The following is a 22,490-nucleotide window of genomic DNA, read 5'->3' as shown; positions in this document are numbered from 1 at the left end:
ACGGCGAGGACTCGCCGAGGTGATCGACTCTAGCGGCGAGGAGGAAGACGAGGAGGAGGAGGAAGGCGAAGAGGAGGCGCCAGAGGTCGTAGCGGACGGCCAACCTCAGCTCGACCGCGCCTCCAGCAACGAGCCACGCCCGGGCGAGCCGGCTGCCACTGGAGGCGACCAAGCGGGGACTGACCAGCCAGCCGCTCCACCAACCGGCGCCACCGACTCCTCTGATCCACCGAACCCGTCTGCTGCTCCCTAGGCTGCCAGATTATCTTTTGTTTTACCTGCTTATCAATCTCGACGAACTTGTTAACTTTGCACAATTCCACCCGCGGGCTGTATTTTAAACTTCTATTGAATGTCGGCCAAGGGCCTTTTGATATGTAAATATTTTTGCCGAGTTCTATCTTTTCTTGCTTTCTGTTCCTTGGCCTTTTTCCTTTGCTGCCCTCCCTTAGTTGCCGTCTTGCCAGCCTGATAGCCGCTCTGCGGACTATGGCTGGGTCAAGTACTTAGCTACTTTTGGGAAGGCAAGTACTTAGCCGATTAGAACGTTTTAGCAAGTTAAGTAGAAGCCGGCCGGCCGGCTGCTCAACAGCCGATCGTAGAGGCCGGAAGCCGGCTTGAACTATGCACATGCTTTGGGTCCTTAGCCATTTTTCATGTGGGCACCCTTTCTGCCTTTCTCCTGCCCACCAAACAGTCGCTCTGCGAGCTGCGGCTTCTGGCAGGAGACGGCTTAAGCGCCAACACATTACTTGTCCGGCTACAGGAAGCATTTCATAGTACAAGGCGGCGAGTCCCCGGGCCGACTAGTCGGACCCGGTGCCAAGCGGCATAAAGGAAATAACACATTCATAGGCATAATTCTTATCATATAGATAAAAGAGGGCAGTCCCCGAGCTCTTCTCGGGGGACCCGGAGTCTTCGTACTTTAATACAAAAGGTAGCGTGGTACATACTGCATCAACTGTAAAATCTTCGGAGGAGATTTGCATTCCATGGCCGCTCCGTCTCCTTGCCGGAGTCGTCCCTCTTATGCGCTCGAGGCTTCTGAGCGTCGATCAGGTAGTAGGAGTCGTTGCCCAACACCTTGCTAATGATGAAGGGGCCTTCCCAAGGCGCTGAGAGCTTGTGCTGGCCGGCTGTTCGCTGGATCAGCCGGAGCACAAGGTCTCCCTCTTGGAAGGATCTCCGCTTGACCTTCCGGTTGTAGTATCGGCGCAGACTCTGCTGGTAGATGGTGGACCGGCAGAGTGCCAACTAGGGCTGGGCATATAACCCAAAAACCAATGTACCGAACCAAAATAACCGGTACCGAAGCCGAATACACCGAAACCGAAAGATTCGGTAGTATGATCGGTTAGCAGATTTGGAAAACCGAATTTAGTTCGGTAATTTCGGGTATTGACCTCGATCAACCGAACTGACCGAAACACCGACTAAAATACAGGCCCAGCCGGCCGGCCCATATGTCATCCCTAATCCCGTGCAACCGCACCCGCACCGCACGCGTGAGGCAGCGATACCGAAGCAGCGAGCGAGCCGCCACCGGCTGACCTCTCCAATTACTTTCGCCGCCTCCTCGCTTCCCGCATGGAGTTTATTGGCAGATGCTTCACCTTCCTGGCATTCCCGATGCTGAGCCCCGTCCTTTTATACTGTGACGCCCGCTGGATGGCGAGTCAATCATCGGAGAGGCGGGGACGAGGAGCTCCGAACCTTAGCCGGCTCGCTGGAGACGGACGCTAGCCGGCCGCGCTGGTCGCGCCACCCTCCGGCGGAACTGCGGATCTATGCCCACAGGCCACAGCCACAGGACGATTCTGCAAGGCTGCAAGCCTGCAACGTAAGCCCCCTGTTTCGATCTTGTGTTCATCTTTTTTCCCCCATCTAAAAATCTGAAACTCCTATAGGCCATAGTGCCTGTATTATTGCATCTGATGTCAGTCTAGTTAGAGAAATCATTCTTTTATTGAACTGTTGATGAATACGTAGGCTAATTGCCGAACTGTAGTATTGTCAACATGCCGTTGATGAATATCATATTTCTGTCAACCTGCTTTGTACTATCCATTGCCAACCATCTGCTTTGTAATTTCGTCCAGCAAAGTATGCTGATGAATACAAGATTTTGTACTATTCATTGCCAACCATCTGCTTTTATTTGTTTGTATGGAATACTTGTTGACAATGAAACTTGGTTTGACTGTAAATGTCGCCCGAGGTTCAAGAGATTGTGGGGACAGACACTGTTGTGCCTTCTTCAGCTCTAACAGCAGCTGGTGTAGTACCTATGGACGTCGAGAAGGCCGTTGGCAGTGATCACGCTGTCGTGAGGACTTCAGAACTTCTCTTACTCCTTTTATGGTAGAAGTTCTTGTATGCACTCAAGATTGGCTTCGACATGGCACTCCTCCCAGCATAGCAGAGAACATTGAAGAGCTCACCAAGCTTGAACAAGGTAACTCAAATACATTAACCTTGCATCGTCTAGTTTGTGTTCATTTGCGGTTATACAATGCTTGATTCCACCATTTTTGTTTTCATAATTAATTGCGGAGCACAAGGAGAAAGCAAAGCTGCAAAGCAATGCCAAGTCCACCACCACCGCAAAGCCTACTTAAGAATTGGTGAGATTTCAAAATGGAAAAAGCATAACTTTATTTATGAGTGTATCTATTCGTATGAACCACTCTTGTTGTATTGTTGGTTGTAGTTCTGGATAACTTGTTGATGAAGGCCGGAGCAGAAGTTTTGGATAGCTTGATGATGAAGGTTGGAGCAAAAGTGAAGCTTCCAAGTTTAGATGTTGGCGAATTCCGAGCAGTGATAATGCTCTTATATGCTGCCTGCTACTATCTATTTCCTATTTCCAAATTAAGTCCTGAGGGCTAAGTTATTGTTGAACTTTACTGTTATTGTCGTGTCTTGAGACTTGAGTTGGTTCGTCTGCTAAATTATTGTTTGGATGCTATATTTTGAGTCAAAATTTGGTATGCTTATGTCTGTTCATAGTCTGTTATTAGCCTTTTCACTTTGTTATTACTTCCTATGAGAGAATTGGTAAGTACTCTGAGACATGCCAAAAGGGATCTCTCTCCCTAATCATATTCTATCATTTTCTAATGTTGGCCTAGTTGGCGTGGAGGCTAGCTTTTAACATGCAGGCATGCAGTACTAGAGGCACTGAGTACTGTACTGTCAGCACGTTCAGTCACAGTCTCACAGAGATTCCTGTTGCTGCTGGCCTTTTCTATTATATAATTGTACATATCGGTGCTGTTCAGTCACACCCGATGACCGAACCGATCTCTCGGTGCACCGAAGCCTCGGTTTGGCAATTTTTTATTAACTGATCGGTCATTGATTTCTCAAAACCGAACTATTATAGAGACCGAAGAACCGCACCGTTCGGTTTGGGGGAACCGAACGCCCAGTCCTAGTGCCAACAGCCGGCCCTCTTCCAGCAGATCGACGCCGTCTTGTCGTGCTTCTTCTACCTCCTCTTCGGTGTACATGGTGACTCGAGGGGAGTTGAATTCTATGTCCGCCGGGATGACGGCTTCGGCACCGTAGACGAGGAAGAAAGGAGTGAAGTTGGTTGACTTGTTCGGGGTTGTGCGCAGGCTCCAGAGGACGGCCGGCAGCTCATCGAGCCAGCAGCCGGCCGAACGCTCCAGAGGCTCGACCAGTCGGGGCTTGATGCCGGACAAAATAAGGCCGTTTGCTCGCTCCACATGGCCGTTTGACTGCGGATGGGCAACGGATGCTAAGTCCAGTCGGATGCCCTGCGTCGCGCAGAAACGGGCCAAGGCGCCTTTGGCAAAGTTTGTGCCATTGTCGGTGATGATGCTGTGCGGTATGCCATACCGGATGGTGATGTCGGAGATGAAAGTCACAGCAGTCCGACCATTCAGCTTCTTGATTGGTTTTGCTTCTATCCACTTGGTGAACTTGTCCACTGCGACAAGCAGATGAGTCATGCCACCTCGTGCAGTCTTGAATGGTTCCACCATGTCTAGGCCCCAGACGGCAAAGGGCCAGGCAATGGGGATGGTCTTGAGTGCGGAAGCCGGCTGATGTGGCTTGGAGCGGAACTTCTGGCACCCTTTGCATTTCTGGACCAAGTCTTTGGCGTCTTCTAGAGCAGTTGGCCAGAAAAAACCATGGCGGAAAGCTTTGGCAACAAGTGCTCTTGAAGCCACGTGGTGACCACACTCGCCTTGATGGATATCTTTGAGGATTGCTTGGCCTTGCTCCGGCTCCACGCAGCACTGGTAGACACCAGTTACACTGCGCCTTACAAGCTCTCTGTTGACGATGGTGTATGCTGCAGCTCGGCATTGCACTTGTCGGGCCGAGATCTCGTCAGCCGGCAGCTCTTTGTTCACCAGAAAGTTGAGGATGGGCTGAGCCCAGGAAGGCGCTGTAATTTCTTCAACTGCTAGGACTGCTACTTGCACGAGGGCGGTTGGGCCGGGAGGCGGTGGGCTGGAGTCGGCCACCGCTTGCTGAGTCGATGAAGTCCCGGGGTCGACTGCTGCAGTCCCCGGGGCGGGCTCTGAAGTCCCCGGGCTGACCGCTGCAGTCCCCGGGCCGGGTTCTGAAGTCCTCGGGCCGGGTGCGACTGCCGCGGCCCCCAGGCCGCCTGCCGGAATTCCCGTGCCGGCTGCTGGGGCTCTCAAGTCGGATCCGACTGCTTCAGGAGGGGCCGGCACGAAAATGGAGTCTGACTCTGGTGACGGCTTGACGGATGGTTTGAGGAGGCGTTGCAGGGCGACGCCGGCTGGTATTGCTTGTCGGGTGGAGCCGATTCGTGCCAAGGCGTCTGCCTGCTCATTGTCATATCTTGGCACATGGAGGAACTCGCACCCTTCAAAGTATCCACTGAGCTGCTGGACGAGGAAGCGGTAGCTGGCCATGTTTGCATCTTTGGCGTCCCAGTCGCCCGACGACTACTGGACCACCAAGTCAGAGTCTCCATAACACAGGATCCGGCGAATGCCGAGTTCCTTGGCAAGCCGGAGCCCGTGTATGAGTGCTTCGTACTCGGCTACGTTGTTGGAGGCGGCAAAGTGAATTTGCAGCACATATCTGAGCTTGTCGCCTTTGGGAGAGGTGAGAACGATGCCGGCTCCCAAACCGGTGCGCATCTTGGAACCATCAATATGCATCCGCCAATGGGTGGAGTCCGGCGCTGGCGGCAGGTACTGTGTCTCGGCCTAGTCGACGAGGAAGCCGGCCAATGCTTGTGACTTGATGGCAGCGCGAGGCTGGTAGTAGATGGTGTAGGGAGCCAAATCTATGGCCCATTTGGCTACTCGGCCTGAAGCATCTCGGCTTCCGATGATCTCGGCAAGCGGAGCAGTGCAGACAACACTAATTGGGTGCTCTTGAAAATACGGCTTCAATTTCTTGGCGGCAAAGTGCACGTCGTAGCACATCTTCTGATAGTGGGGGTAGTTTTGCTTGGAGGCGGACAACACTTCACTCAGGTAATACACTGGCCTCTGGACTGGTAGCGCTTTGCCTTCCTCCTTGCGCTCCACAACTATGACAGTGCTGACCACCCGGCTGGTGGCGGCGATGTAGAGGAGCATGGGTTCCTTAGGAGTCGGAGCCGCCAGGACAGGCGGAGTGGTCAGCATCTTCTTGAGCTGGAGAAAAGATTCGTCCGCCTTGTCGTTCCACTCAAAAAAGTGGTCTTCTTCATGAGCTGGTACAGGGGAAGAGCCTTCTCGCCCAGCCGACTGATGAAGCGGCTGATGGATGCCAAGCAACCAGTGAATTTCTGCATGTCCAGCAGTCGGGTGGGCACTTCCATCCTCTCGATGGCCTTGATTTTCACGGGGTTGCATTCTATGCCGCGCTCTGAGACCAGGAAGCCAAGAAGCTGGCCGGCTGGTACTCCAAAGACGCATTTCTCCGGGTTGAGGTTGATTTGAAATCGGCGCAAGTTCTCAAAGGTCTCCTTGAGGTCTTCTATGAGCGTTCCACGCTTCTCCGTCTTCACCACAACATCGTCCACATAAACGTGGGCGTTCCTACCGAGTTGCTTGAGGAGGCACTTCAGCATGCAACGTTGAAACGTGGCGCCGACATTCCTCAAGCCGAACGTCATGGTCAAGTAGCAGAAGGCTCCAAACGGTGTGATGAAGGCGGTCTTCAGCCTGTCGACCGGGTTCAGCTTGATCTGCTGATACCCTAAGTATGCGTCCAAGAAACTCAACAGCTCGCATCCGGCTGTGGAGTCTATCACTTGGTCAATTCTCGGCAAATGCGCCACTGCTTGTTTTTCTTCAGCACAAGGACTGGGTTGGCCTGCCACTCTGGACAGAACACTTCCATGATGAAGTTGGCTGCCAGCAGCCGGGCTATCTCTTCTCCAACGACTCTTCTCTTCTCTTCTGACAGGCGGCGCAAGGGCTGCCTGACTGGCTTGGCATCTGACCGGACGTGTAGCTTGTGCTCGGCGAATTCCGTCGGAACACCCGACATGTCCTTGGGGGACCATGCAAAGATGTCCCGATTCTCACGGAGGAAATCAACGAGCTCGCCTTCCTATTTGCTGTCAAGGTTCGCACCTATGACAGCGTACCTCTCCGGGTGCTCCGGGTCCAGGGGTATCTTCTTTGTCTCTTTGCCCGGCTTGAACGACCCCACGGCTTCCGACTCCTTGGGGTTGTTGGGGAACGTAGTAATTTCAAAAAAATTCCTACGCACACGCAAGATCATGGTGATGCATAGCAACGAGAGGGGAGAGTGTTGTCCACGTACCCTCGTAGACCGACAGCGGAAGCGTTATCACAACGCGGTTGATGTAGTCGTACGTCTTCACGATCCGACCGATCAAGTACCGAACGTACGGCACCTCCGAGTTCTACACACGTTCAGCTCGATGACGTCCCTCGAACTCCGATCCAGCCGAGTGTTGAGGGAGAGTTTTCGTCAGCACGACGGCGTGGTGACGATGATGATGTTCCACCCGACGCAGGGCTTCGCCTAAGCTCCGCAACGGTATTATCGAGGTGTAATATGGTGGAGGGGGGCACCGCACACGGCTAAGAGATCTCAAGGATCAATTGTTGTGTCTCTGGGGTGCCCCCCTGCCCCCGTATATAAAGGAGCAAGGGGGAGGCAGCCGGCCAAGGGGAGAGGCGCGCCATAGGGGGGAGTCCTACTCCCACCGGGAGTAGGACTCCTCCTTTCCTTGTGGGAGTAGGAGAAGGGAAGGGGGAAGGAGAAAGAAGGAAGGGTGCGCCCCCCTTCCCTAGTCCAATTCGGACCAGACCATGGGGAGGGGTGCGGCCACCTTTTGAGGCCTTTCTCTCCTTTCCCGTATGGCCCATTAAGGCCCAATACGAATTCCCGTAACTCTCCGGTACTCCGAAAAATACCCGAATCACTCGGAACCTTTCCGAAGTCCGAATATAGTCGTCCAATATATCGATATTTTACTTCTCGACCATTTCGAGACTCCTCGTCATATCCCCGATCTCATCCGGGACTCCGAACTCCTTCGGTACATCAAAACTCAATAAAACTGTCATCGTAACGTTAAGCGTGCGGACCCTACGGGTTCGAGAACTATGTAGACATGACCGAGACATGTCTCCGGTCAATAACCAATAGCGGGACCTGGATGCCCATATTGGCTCCCACATATTCTACGAAGATCTTTATCGGTCAGACCGCATAACAACATACGTTGTTCCCTTTGTCACCGGTATGTTACTTGCCCGAGATTTGATCGTCGGTATCTCGATACCTAGTTCAATCTCGTTACCGGCAAGTCTCTTTACTCGTTCCGTAACACATCATCCCGCAACTAACTCATTAGTCACAATGCTTGCAAGGCTTATAGTGATGTGCATTACCGAGTGGGCCCAGAGATACCTCTCCGACAATTGGAGTGACAAATCCTAATCTCGAAATACGCCAACCCAACAAGTACCTTTGGAGACACCTGTAGAGCACCTTTATAATCACCCATTTACGTTGTGACGTTTGGTAGCACACAAAGTGTTCCTCCGGTAAACGGGAGTTGCATAATCTCATAGTCATAGGAACATGTATAAGTCATGAAGAAAGCAATAGCAACATACTAAACGATCGGGTGCTAAGCTAACGGAATGGGTCAAGTCAATCACGTCATTCTCCTAATGAGGTGATCCCGTTAATCAAATGACAACTCATGTCTATGGCTAGGAAACATAACCATCTTTGATTAACGAGCTAGTCAAGTAGAGGCATACTAGTGACACTCTGTTTGTCTATGTATTCACACATGTATTATGTTTCCGGTTAATACAATTCTAGCATGAATAATAAACATTTATCATGATATAAGGAAATATATAATACTTTATTATTGCCTCTAGGGCATATTTCCTTCAGTCTCCCACTTGCACTAGAGTCAATAATCTAGTTCACATCGCCATGTGATTTAACATCAATAATTCACATCACCATGTGATTAACACCCATAGTTCACATCTCTATGTGACCAACACTCAAAGGGTTTACTAGAGTCAATAATCTAGTTCACATCGCTATGTGATTAACACCCAAAGAGTACTAAGGTGTGATCATGTTTTGATTGTGAGATAATTTTAGTCAACGGGTCTGTCACATTCAGATCCGTAAGTATTTTGCAAATTTCTATGTCTACAATGCTCTGCACGGAGCTACTCTAGCTAATTGCTCCCACTTTCAATATGTATCTAGACCGAGACTTAGAGTCATCTAGATTTAGTGTCAAAACTTGCATCGACGTAACCCTTTACGACGAACCTTTTGTCACTTCCATAATCGAGAAACATATCCTTATTCCACTAAGGATAATTTTGACCGCTGTCCAGTGATCTACTCCTAGATCACTATTGTACTCCCTTGCCAAATCAGTGTAGGGTATACAATAGATCTGGTACACAGCATGGCATACTTTATAGAACCTATGGCCAAGGCATAGGGAATGACTTTCATTCTCTTTCTATCTTCTGCCGTGGTCGGGCTTTGAGTCTTACTCAATTTCACACCTTGTAACACAGGCAAGAACTCTTTCTTTGACTGTTCTATTTTGAACTACTTCAAAATCTTGTTAAGGTATGTACTCATTGAAAAACTTATCAAGCGTCTTCATCTATCTCTATAGATCTTGATGCTCAATATGTAAGCAGCTTCACCGAGGTCTTTCTTTGAAAAACTCCTTTCAAACACTCCTTTATGCTTTGCAGAATAATTCTACATTATTTCCGATCAACAATATGTCATTCACATATACTTATCAGAAATGCTGTAGTGCTCCCACTCACTTTCTTGTAAATACAGGCTTCACCGCAAGTCTGTATAAAACTATATCCTTTGATCAACTTATCAAAGCGTATATTCCAACTCCGAGATGCTTGCACCAGTCCATAGATGGATCGCTGGAGCTTGCATATTTTGTTAGCACTTTTAGGATTGACAAAACCTTCTGGTTGCATCATATACAACTCTTCTTTAATAAATCCATTAAGGAATGCAGTTTTGTTTATCCATTTGCCAGATTTCATAAAATGCGGCAATTGCTAACATGATTCGGACAGACTTAAGCATAGATACGAGTGAGAAACTCTCATCGTAGTCAACATCTTGAACTTGTCGAAAACCTTTTTGCGACAATTCTAGCTTTGTAGATAGTGACACTACTATCAGCGTCCGTCTTCCTCTTGAAGATCCATTTAATCTCAATGGCTCGCCGATCATTGGGCAAGTCAATCAAAGTCCATACTTTGTTCTCATACATGGATCTCATCTCAGATTTCATGGCCTCAAGCCATTTTGCGGAATCTGGGCTCACCATCGCTTCTTCATAGTTCGTAGGTTCGTCATGGTCAAATAACATGACCTCCAGAACAGGATTACCGTACCACTCTGGTGCGGATCTTACTCTGGTTTACCTACGAGGTTTGGTAGTAACTTGATCTGAAGTTACATGATCATCATCATTAACTTCCTCACTAATTGGTGTAGGAGTCACAGGAACAGATTTCTGTGATGAACTACTTTCCAATAAGGGAGCAGGTACAGTTACCTCATCAAGTTCTACTTTCCTCCCACTCACTTCTTTCGAGAGAAACTCCTTCTCTAGAAAGGATCCATACTAAGCAACGAATGTCTTGCCTTCGGATCTGTGATAGAAGGTGTACCCAACTGTCTCCTTTGGGTATCCTATGAAGACACATTTCTCCGATTTGGGTTTGAGCTTATCAGGATGAAACTTTTTCACATAAGCATCGCAACCCCAAACTTTAAGAAACGACAACTTTGGTTTCTTGCCAAACCACAGTTCATAAGGCGTCGTCTCAACGGATTTTGATGGTGCCCTATTTAACGTGAATGTAGCTGTCTCTAATGCATAACCCCAAAACGATAGTGGTAAATTGGTAAGAGACATCATAGATTGCACTATATCCAATAAAGTACGGTTATGACGTTCGGACACACCATTACACTGTGGTGTTCCAGGTGGCGTGAGTAGTGAAACTATTTCACATTGTTTTAACTGAAGGCCAAACTCGTAACTCAAATATTTTACCTCAGCGATCATATCGTAGAAACTTTATTTTCTTGTTACGATGATTCTCCACTTCACTCTGAAATTCTTTGAACTTTTCAAATGTTTCAGACTTGTGTTTCATCAAGTAGATATACCCATATCTGCTCAAATCATCTGTGAAGGTCAGAAAATAATGATACCTGCTACGAGCCTCAATATTCATCGGACCACATACATCTGTATGTATGATTTCCAACAAATCTGTTGCTCTCTCCATAGTTCCGGAGAACGGCGTTTTAGTCATCTTGCCCATGAGGCACGGTTCGCAAGCATCAAGTGATTCATAATCAAGTGATTCCAAAATCCCATCAGTATGGAGTTTCTTCATGCGCTTTACACCAATATGACCTAAACGGCAGTGCCACAAATAAGTTGCACTATCATTATTAACTTTGCATCTTTTGGCTTCAATATTATGAATATGTGTATCACTACGATCGAGATCCAACAAACCATTTTCGTTGGTGTGTATGACCATAGAAGGTTTTTATTCATGTAAACAGAACAACAATTGTTCTCTAACTTAAATGAATAACCGTATTGCAATAAACATGATCAAATCATATTCATGCTCAACGCAAACACCAAATAACACTTATTTAGTTTCAACACTAATCCCGAAAGTACAGGGAGTGTGCGATGATGATCATATCAATCTTGGAACTACTTCCAACACACATCGTCACCTCGCCTTTTACTAGTCTCTGTTTATTCTGCAACTCCCGTTTTCGAGTTACTACTCTTTAGCAACTGAACCAGTATCAATTACCGAGGGGTTGCTATAAACACTAGTAAAGTACACATCAATAATCTGTATATCAAATATACCTTTGTTCACTTTTACTAGTCTCTGTTTATTCTGCAACTCCCGTTTCGAGTTACTACTCTTAGCAACTGAACCAGTATCAATTACCGAGGGGTTGCTATAAACACTAGTAAAGTACACATCAATAATTTGTATATCAAATATACCTTTGTTCACTTTGCCATCCTTCTTATCCACCAAATAGTTGGGGTAGTTCCGCTTCCAGTGACCAGTCCCTTTGCAGTAGAAGCACTTAGTCTCAGGCTTAGGACCAGACTTAGGCTTCTTCACTTGAGCAGCAACTTGCTTGCCGTTCTTTTTGAAGTTCCCCTTCTTCCCTTTGCCCTTTTCTTGAAACTAGTGGTCTCATCAACCATCAACACTTGAAGTGGTCTCGTCAACCATCAACACTTGATGTTTTTCTTGATTTCTACCTTCGTCGATTTCGGCATCACGAAGAGCTCGGGAATTACTTTCGTCATCCCTTGCATACTATAGTTCATCACGAAGTTCTACTAACTTGGTGATGGTGACTAGAGAATTCTGTCAATCACTATTTTATCTGGAAGATAAACTCCCACTTGATTCAAGCGATTGTAGTACCCAGACAATCTGAGCACATGCTCACTAGTTGAGCGATTCTCCTCCATCTTTTAGCTATAGAACTTGTTGGAGATTTCATATCTCTCAACTCGGGTATTTGCTTGAAATATTAACTTCAACTCCTGGAACATCTCATATGGTCCATGACGTTCAAAACGTCTTTGAAGTCCCGATTCTAAGCCGTTAAGCATGGTGCACTAAACTATCAAGTAGTCATCATATTGAGCTAGCCAAACGTTCATAACGTCTGCATCTGCTCCTGCAATAGGTCTGTCACCTAGCGGTGCATCAAGGACATAATTTTTCTGTGCAGCAATGAGGATAATCCTCAGATCACGGATCCAATCCGCATCTTTGCTACTAACATCTTTCAACATAATTTTTCTCTAGGAACATATCAAAAATAAACACAGGGAAGCAACAACGCGAGCTATTGATCTACAACATAATTTGCAAAATACTATCAGGACTAAGTTCATGATAAATTTAAGTTCAATTAATCATATTACTTAAGAACTCCCACTTAGATAGACATCCCTCTAATCCTCTAAGTGATCACGTGATCCATATCAACTAAACCATGTCCGATCATCACGTGAGATGGAGTAGTTTCAATGGTGAACATCACTATGTTGATCATATCTACTATATGATTCACGCTCGACCTTTCGGTCTCCGTGTTCCGAGGCCATATCTGTTATATGCTAGGCTCGTCAAGTTTAACCTGAGTATTCCGCGTGTGCAACTGTTTTGCACCCGTTGTATTTGAACGTAGAGCCTATCACACCCGATCATCACGTGGTGTCTCAGCACGAAGAACTTTTGCAACGGTGCATACTCAGGGAGAACACTTATACTTTGATAATTTAGTGAAGGATCATCTTATAATGCTACCGTCAAACAAAGCAATATAAGATGCATAAAGGATTAACATCACATGCAATCAATATAAGTGATATGATATGGCCATCATCATCTTGTGCTTGTGATCTCCATCTCCGAAGCACCGTGCTTGTGATCTCCATCTCCGAAGCACCGTCATGATCACCATCGTCACCGGCGCGACACCTTGATCTCCATCGTAGCATCGTTGTCGTCTCGCCAACTTATTGCTTTTACTACTATCGCTACCGCTTAGTGATAAAGTAAAACTATTACATGGGGATTGCATCTCATACAATAAAGCGACAACCATATGGCTCCTGCCAGTTGCCGATAACTCGGTTACAAAACATGATCATCTCATACAACAAATTATATCACATCATGTCTTGACCATATCACATCACAACATGCCCTGCAAAAACAAGTTAGACGTCCTCTACTTTGTTGTTGCAAGTTTTACGTGGCTGCTACGGGCTTAGCAAGAACCGTTCTTACCTACGCATCAAAACCACAACGATAGTATGTCAAGTTGGTGCTGTTTTAACCTTCGCAAGGACCGGGCGTAGCCACACTCGGTTCAACTAAAGTGAGAGAGACAGACACCCACCAGTCACCTTTAAGCAACGAGTGCTCCGAACGGTGAAACCAGTCTCGCGTAAGCGTACGCGTAATGTCGGTCCGGGCCGCTTCATCTCACAATACCGCTGAACCAAAGTATGACATGCTGGTAAGCAGTATGACTTATATCGCCCACAACTCACTTGTGTTCTACTCGTGCATAGCATCAACGCATAAAACCAGGCTCTGATGCCACTGTTGGGGAACGTAGTAATTTCAAAAAAATTCCTACGCACACGCAAGATCATGGTGATGCATAGCAACGAGAGGGGAGAGTGTTGTCCACGTACCCTCGTAGACCGACAGCGGAAGCGTTATCACAACGCGGTTGATGTAGTCGTACGTCTTCACGATCCGACCGATCAAGTACCGAACGTACGGCACCTCCGAGTTCTACACACGTTCAGCTCGATGACGTCCCTCGAACTCCGATCCAGCCGAGTGTTGAGGGAGAGTTTCGTCAGCACGACGGCGTGGTGACGATGATGATGTTCCACCGACGCAGGGCTTCGCCTAAGCTCCGCAACGGTATTATCGAGGTGTAATATGGTGGAGGGGGGCACCGCACACGGCTAAGAGATCTCAAGGATCAATTGTTGTGTCTCTGGGGTGCCCCCTGCCCCCGTATATAAAGGAGCAAGGGGGAGGCAGCCGGCCAAGGGGAGAGGCGCGCCATAGGGGGGAGTCCTACTCCCACCGGGAGTAGGACTCCTCCTTTCCTTGTGGGAGTAGGAGAAGGGAAGGGGGAAGGAGAAAGAAGGAAGGGTGCGCCCCCCTTCCCTAGTCCAATTCGGACCAGACCATGGGGAGGGGTGCGGCCACCTTTTGAGGCCTTTCTCTCCTTTCCCGTATGGCCTATTAAGGCCCAATACGAATTCCCGTAACTCTCCGGTACTCCGAAAAATACCCGAATCACTCGGAACCTTTCCGAAGTCCGAATATAGTCGTCCAATATATCGATTTTTACGTCTCGACCATTTTGAGACTCCTCGTCATATCCCCGATCTCATCCGGGACTCCGAACTCCTTCGGTACATCAAAACTCAATAAAACTGTCATCGTAACATTAAGCGTGCGGACCCTACGGGTTCAAGAACTATGTAGACATGACCGAGACATGTCTCCGGTCAATAACCAATAGCGGGACCTGGATGCCCATATTGGCTCCCACATATTCTACGAAGATCTTTATCGGTCAGACCGCATAACAACATACGTTGTTCCCTTTGTCACCGGTATGTTACTTGCCCGAGATTTGATCGTCGGTATCTCGATACCTAGTTCAATCTCGTTACCGGCAAGTCTCTTTACTCGTTCCGTAACACATCATCCTGCAACTAACTCATTAGTCACAATGCTTGCAAGGCTTATAGTGATGTGCATTACCGAGTGGGCCCAGAGATACCTCTCCGACAATTGGAGTGACAAATCCTAATCTCGAAATACGCCAACCCAACAAGTACCTTTGGAGACACCTGTAGAGCACCTTTATAATCACCCATTTACGTTGTGACGTTTGGTAGCACACAAAGTGTTCCTCCGGTAAACGGGAGTTGCATAATCTCATAGTCATAGGAACATGTATAAGTCATGAAGAAAGCAATAGCAACATACTAAACGATTGGGTGCTAAGCTAACGGAATGGGTCAAGTCAATCACGTCATTCTCCTAATGAGGTGATCCCGTTAATCAAATGACAACTCATGTCTATGGCTAGGAAACATAACCATCTTTGATTAACGAGCCAGTCAAGTAGAGGCATACTAGTGACACACTGTTTGTCTATGTATTCACACATGTATTATGTTTCCGGTTAATACAATTCTAGCATGAATAATAAACATTTATCATGATATAAGGAAATATATAATACTTTATTATTGCCTCTAGGGCATATTTCCTTCAGGGGTTGGGTGGCATTTCCGGCTGCTTGCCTGCCATCGCCACAACCCGGTCAAGGAGCCGCTTCTCAGCTGCGATCACAAGGGACTCGGCCAGCCGGCTGCTATCTGCTGCGCAGCCGGACGACTTCTTGTAGTCCCCTGCTATGGTCAGAATTCCCTTGGAACTCGGCATCTTCATCTTGAGGTAAGCATAGTGGGGGACCGCCATGAACTTGGCCAGAGCAGGCCGGCCAAGTAGTGCATGGTATGGGCTGTCAAGGTCCACCACCTCAAACCAGACTGGCTCTCGGCGGAAGTGATCTTTGTCTCCAAAGAGGACGTCTATCTGGATCTTGCCGATTGGTGAGCAGGAAAGGCCAGGAACTATGCCATGGAATACAGTCCGGCTGGGCTGAAGCTGCCTTTATTTGATTCCTAACTTCTCCATGGTATCCTTGTACAGGATGTTGATGCTGCTGCCGCCATCTATCAGGGCATAGGAGCCGGGATTGGGCATTACTTCCGGGTGGTCGGCTCTGCTCCAGCTGATGGGCTTCTCGGACCAATGCATGAACTCGGGGGTCTCTGATGCCACTGCATTTACTTCTTGCTGTCGTTGCCGTCTGCTGTGCTTGTCGTCGGCCACGCTGGTGAACACGACGTAAGCTCCGTGCTCTTCGGTATACTCGTCTTGTATGGCTCTGACCGGTCGAACTGCCGGCTGCTGGGGTGGAGGAGGAGGCGGCTGCCCAGCAGGCGGAGGAGGCAGAAGGCCGTCACCCTTGGCGATCCTGGTGAGCCAATGGCACTTCCGAGTGGTGTGGTTGGACGGCTTCGCGCCACTGTGAAATTTGCAGGGTGCATCAAGAGTCCGCTCATACGAGAAAGTGAGCAGCCAATTGGGCTTGCCGCCCTTCTGGCGCTTGGATGGAGGCTGCCCTTCCGGCTGCTGGTCTTCGACTGTCGCCACCTGCCGGCTTGTAGAAGCCGACTGCATGGCCTTGCGTTTGTTGTCATTGGGTTTCTGACGCCGACTGGTGTCACCAGCCGGGGCCCGAGGAGCCGGAGGAGATACTTTGCCAGATGCATCAACTTGGATCTCCGCCTTCATGGAGGAGTCAGCCGTGGCGTATTTATCTGCTATGCTCAGCAGCTCGTCGTGGGTCGCCGGCTCGTCGTAGAGAAGCTTGTGCTTGAGGAGGGCGCCCTCTCGGCACCCGGCGGTGAAGTACTCGATGGCCTGCACCTCGTGCACGCCTTCTCAAGAGTTGCGGAGCTCGGCCCTGTGTGTGAGGTAGTCGCGAGTTGACTCGTTGGGGCCTTGGACACACAAGGAGAGCTGGCGGGGCTTGGGCGGCCGCTTGTACGTGCTGGTGAAGTTGCGGATGAAGGCTTTGGTGATATCAACCCAGCTGTTGATGCCGCGGGGCGTCAGGCTGTTCGGCCATGTCCAGGCCGTGCCCTGGAGCATGAGCGGAACGTACTTCACGGCAACGCGCTTGTTGCCATTCGCGATGCTGACGTCTGTGGAGTAGTCGACCAGCCAGTCCTCCGGCTTCACGGAGCCGGTGTATTTGGGCGTGTCTCTTGGGAGCGTGAACCCTTTGGGGAAGGGCTCATCTCAAATGCAGGGGCCAAAGCAGGGCGGACCCAGCTCATCTTCTTCTTCTAGTGCCAGGGATCGGTAGAGGCGGTCGATCCGGTGGCGGGCATCATTCTCTCCGACTCCTTCTCAGCGGCCAAGGCGGTCGCCGAGTGTCGGGTGCTCAACAGGCGGCGGGGAGGCGCGCCTTTCCCTGCGAGGGGGAGGAGGCGGACAGTCATCCCGTCGTTCCACTGCTCTTGGGCGGCCGTCTTGGTTGCGCTCGATGGTGAGGCGAGTCCTGCTGCGGCTGGCAGCCGGCTCCTTGTCTCTTCTTCCGCGGACGCCACCAGTCGGCGTCCGGGATGTCGCGCCTTGATCTCGGCGGGGAGGCGGATCGTCATTTTGCTGGTTGGGCGCCTCAGTGCGGCAGCCGGCCTTGTGCTGCCCAGCAGCCGCGTCAAGGAGTCGCTGGACGCGCTCCGCCATCTGGCGACGCTCTTCGCCCTCGAACTTGTCCAGCTCTTCTGCTGCCACCTAGGCAGCTCGTATATTTTCCGCGGGCGTGGCGTAGACGGGGCGATCTGCCCCGAACATGCTGGCGATGGCCACGCCGCGTTGCTGGACCGTGCCGATGCGGCTAGGCCCACCAGGAGCCGGCGTGCCACCCACAGCGCGGTCCATCTCGCGCTGGTAGGCCACCGATAGGCGTCTCATGCTGGCCAGCTTCCTGGCGCTCTCGACGAGCTGGGCCGGCGTGCTTCCAGCATCTCGGCGTCGGCGTCTTATGGAATGGGCGCCGTCAGGTCTTGCAGTGCCGCATCGAGCGGGTCATGAGCACCTCCACCGGAGTGCTCGCTGTGGCTGATGACAAGCAACTCCGTGACGGTGCTTCTGCCACTCTCCGCGCGAGGAAGCGGCTCGTCGTAGACCACCACGTTGGTGGGGAACGCGTCAAGCGATGCAGTGTCGGAGTCGACAAGCATTGGGTCGGTGGAGCCAACAGATTCCAAGTCTACAGCAGGCTCGCTGGTGACGTGGAGCTGATCGAGGAGGCTCGCGAGGCGGCTCTAGCATCAGACGCGGGCTCGTCGGAGAGGCGAATCTCTCCAACGAGATCGGCGAGGCAGCTCTCCGCGCAGGCGACCTCCGCGCAATGCAGCGCGTCGGCACAGACTCCGTCTGGCGTGCCGGGCTGGCTGCGCTCGTCAGGGAGGAACAAGGTTCCCGTCCAGAATAGGTCTCCGGACGATGGTGCACCTCGCCCCACGGTGGGCGCCAAATGTCGGGGGTTGGGTGTGACATATGCCAAAGGATGGCTTATCATGGTGGGAGCGAGTAGAACGTCGCCGGTGCCTGGAAGCGGGATGAGGCGTAGACACGTACGCCGGCGAACTTTACCCAGGTTCGGGGCTCTCCATGGAGATAACACCCCTAGTCCTGCTCAGCAGGGTCTCCGCATGATCACTAAGGCACTAGTGATACAATGGTGCTCCTTGAGCTGTTTGCTAGAGGTGGAAGAAAGCAAGGCTAGCTCTCTCCTTTCTCTATGGGTGAGTCTAGTTCTAACAGGTTGGGAACCCTTTGCATGGGTGCCCTGGGGGGTTTATATAGGCCTCCCCCCAGGGGTACATTGGTAATCTTGCCGGGTGTAGGACCCGGCTGTCAGTGTCTCTGATCTCCGGCTTCTCCGCCGGCTGCTGGGGCCCGCCGACTAGTCAGGTACGGAGCAGACAGGCCACCCCCGCCGCTCGCGGGTCCTGCCGACTGCTGATCACTGTAGCCATGATGCTAATGACGCAGGCTTGGTCGGGGGGGGGGGGGGGTGGCTACAGTCCCGCCGCCTGGCGGCTGATCACTATAGCCACACCGTGTCTCGTCTGGTTAATGGCGCACGGGCCTCAAGGGAGGCATAGGCCGCCTGCTGGAACCCGGCTTCCCTCGGGCCCGACTTCTTCCGCCTTCAGGACTCTCACTGCCTGGTAGGGCCCGCTGCCTGCAGGCCGTAACAACAGGCCGTCGTGTGAACAGGGCTCCGCCCGTCAGGGATGACGCCAAGGGGGGAGTGGCAACAGTGCCGCGCCGTGCAGAGATCTCCGCCTGTACGGGGCACTGTGGCCACGCCCAACCCTGGATTTGGGGGGATGGGCTACGCTGTAGTCACACCCTGCCTTGTCCTCTTGATGAGGGCGTAGACTTTGAGGGTGCCGCGGGCCGACTGCTAGGAGCCGGCTTCTCTGGAAGCCGCCTACTAGGAGTCGGCCTGTCTTGATGCCGTCTTCTGGAACTTGGCCGCTTATGGGCAGCCGGCTATTCCTCCAGCCGGCCACCAGAAGGCGGCACTTCGTCTTGATGAGGGCGCAGACTTTGAGGGCGCCACAGGCCGACTGCTAGGAGCCGGCTTCTCTGGAAGCCGCCTACTAGGAGTCAGCCTGTCTTGATGCCGTCTTCTGGAACTCGGCCGCCTATGGGCAGCCGGCTATTCCTCCAGCCGGCCACCAGAAGGCGGCACTTCATCTTGACGCTTTGACGGGCGCAGCCAGCCCCGATGTCTTGAAAGGTTCTGGGTCTCGGGTTAGCCTACCCGTGGCCCATTACTCCAACAATTGGGTATGTCGCAACCATCCGGTTGAATTTATCCATAGCACCAGCGCCGAAAGGCAGCAACTACTACCGCCGTCCGAGTTGAACGGCCGGTGCTGATGCTATGGACAAATTCAGCCAGAGGATTGGCTCCCTGCTTGATTCACGACGGACGGCGGTGTTGCACGAACATCGGGTTGAAGCTATCTATAGCACCTGTTGGGGAACGTAGCAGAAATTCAAAATTTTCCTACGTGTCACCAAGATGAATCTAGGATATGCTAGCAACGAGAGGGGAGGAGTGCATCTACATACCCTTGTAGATCGCGAGCGGAAGCGTTCAAGAGAACGGGGTTGATGGAGTCGTACTCGTCGTGATCCAAATCACCGATGGTCCTAGCGCCGAACGGACGGCACCTCCACGTTCAACATACGTACGGAGCAGCGACGTCTCCTCCTTCTTGATCCAGCAAGGGGGGAGGAGAGGTTGATGGAGATCCAGCAGCACGACGGCGTGGTGGTGGAAGTAGCGGGATTCCAACAGGGCTTCGCCAAGCGCTGCGGGAGGAGGGAGATGTGTCACGGGAGGGAGAGGGAGGCGCCAGGGCTTGGGGTGCTGCTCCCATGCGCTTCCCCACTATATATAGGGGTGGAGGGGGCTGGTTTCGTGCCCTCCAAGTCCATTGGGGCGTTGGCAAAGGTGGGGGAAAGAAATCCCATCATTTCCCTTCCCCACCGATTGTTATCCCCCTTTTTAGGGATCTTGATCTTATCCCTTCGGGATATGATCTTATTCCTTCTAAGGTGGGATCTTGGTGCGCCTTGACCAGGGGTGTGGGGCCTTGCCCCCACTACCCACGTTCATGTAGGTCCCCCCATGCAGGTGGGCCCCACTTCGGAACCTTCTAGAACCTTCCCGATACAATACCGAAAAATCCCGAACATTTTCCGGTGGCCAAAATAGGACTTCCCATATATAAATCTTTACCTCCAGACCATTCCGGAACTCCTCGTGACATCTGGGATCTCATCCGGGACTCCGAACAACTTTCGGTTAACCGCATACTAATATCTCTACAACCCTAGCGTCACCGAACCTTAAGTGTGTAGACCCTACGGGTTCGGGAGACATGCAGACATGACCGAGACGACTCTCCGGTCAATAACCAACAGCGGGATCTGGATACCCATGTTGGCTCCCACATGTTCCACGATGATCTCATCGGATGAACCACGATGTCGAGGATTCAATCAATCCCGTATACAATTCCCTTTGTCAATCGGTACGTTACTTGCCCGAGATTCGATCGTCGGTATCCCAATACCTAGTTCAATCTCGTTACCGGCAAGTCACTTTACTCGTACCGTAATGCATGATCCCGTGACTAACTCCTTAGTCACATTGAGCTCATTATGATGATGCATTACCGAGTGGGCCCAGAGATACCTCTCCGTCATACGGAGTGACAAATCCCAGTCTCGATTCGTGCCAACCCAACAGACACTTTCGGAGATACCTGTAGTGCACCTTTATAGCCACCCAGTTACGTTGTGACGTTTGGTACACCCAAAGCATTCCTACGGTATCCGGGAGTTGCACAATCTCATGGTCTAAGGAAATGATACTTGACATTAGAAAAGCTCTAGCAAACGAACTACACGATCTTGTGCTATGCTTAGGATTGGGTCTTGTCCATCACATCATTCTCCTAATGATGTGATCCCGTTATCAATGACATCCAATGGCCATGGTCAGGAAACCATAACCATCTATTGATGAACGAGCTAGTCAACTAGAGGCTTACTAGGGACATGTTGTGGTCTATGTATTCACACATGTATTATGGTTTCCAGTTAATACAATGATAGCATGAACAACAGACAATTATCATGAACAAGGAAATACAATAATAACCATTTTATTATTGCCTCTAGGGCTTATCAGCCTGAAACTTTTCCACATAAGCGTCGCAGCCCCAAACTTTTAAGAAACGACAGCTTAGGTTTCTCTAAACCATAGTTCATACGGTGTCGTCTCAACGGAATTGCGTGGTGCCCTATTTAAAGTGAATGCGGTTGTCTCTAATGCCTAACCCATAAACGATAGTGTAATTCGATAAGAGACATCATGGTATGCACCATATCCAATAGGGTGCAGTTATGATGTTCGGACACACCATCACACTATGGTGTTCCAGGCGGTATTAGTCGTGAAACAATTTCCACAATTTCTTAATTGTGTGCCAAACTCGTAACTCAGATATTCATCTCTATGATCATATCACAGACATTTTATCCTCTTGTCACGACGATCTTCAACTTCACTCTGAAATTACTTGAACCTTTCAATAATTCAGACTTGTGTTTCATCAAGTAAATGTACTCAGCATCTACTCAAATCATCTGTGAAGCAAGAACATAACGATATCCACTGCATGCCTCAGCACTCATTGGACTGCACACATCAAAATGTATTACTTCCAACAAGTTGCTTTCTTGTTCCATCTTACTGAAAACGAGGCCTTTCAGTCATCTTGCCCATGTGGTATGATTTGCATGTCTCAAGTGATTCCAAATCAAGTGAGTCCAAACGATCCATCTGTATGGACTTTCTTCATGCATATATACTAATAGACATGGTTCGCATATCTCAATCTTTTGAAAAACGAGTGAGTGCAAAGATCCATCAACATGGAGCTTCTTCATGCGTTTTATACCAATATGACTCAAGTGGCAGTGCCACAAGTATGTGGTACTATCATTACTATCTTATATCTTTTGGCATGAACATGTGTATCACTACGATCGAGATTCAATAAACCATTCACTTTAGGTGCAAGACCATTGAAGGTATTATTCAAATAGACAGAGTAACCATTATTCTCCTTAAATGAATAACCGTATTGCGATAAACATAATCCAATCATGTCTATG

General features: G+C 50.1%; 1 long non-coding RNA gene across 1 annotated transcript; it reads left to right on the top strand.

The window, feature by feature from the left end:
* The first annotated feature begins 1,537 nt into the window (after positions 1-1,537).
* Positions 1,538-2,957, top strand: LOC123100676 (uncharacterized). Its single transcript, XR_006448451.1, has 3 exons — positions 1,538-2,458; positions 2,565-2,627; positions 2,714-2,957. It is a non-coding gene; the product is annotated as an uncharacterized lncRNA (long non-coding RNA).
* The last annotated feature ends 19,533 nt before the right edge of the window (positions 2,958-22,490 follow it).

This window comes from Triticum aestivum, chromosome 4D (assembly GCF_018294505.1).
Source record: "Triticum aestivum cultivar Chinese Spring chromosome 4D, IWGSC CS RefSeq v2.1, whole genome shotgun sequence".
Taxonomy (NCBI): Eukaryota; Viridiplantae; Streptophyta; class Magnoliopsida; order Poales; family Poaceae; genus Triticum; species Triticum aestivum.
The sequence above is the reverse complement of the archived record's forward strand: the minus strand, read 5'-3'. Positions and strand labels throughout refer to the sequence as shown.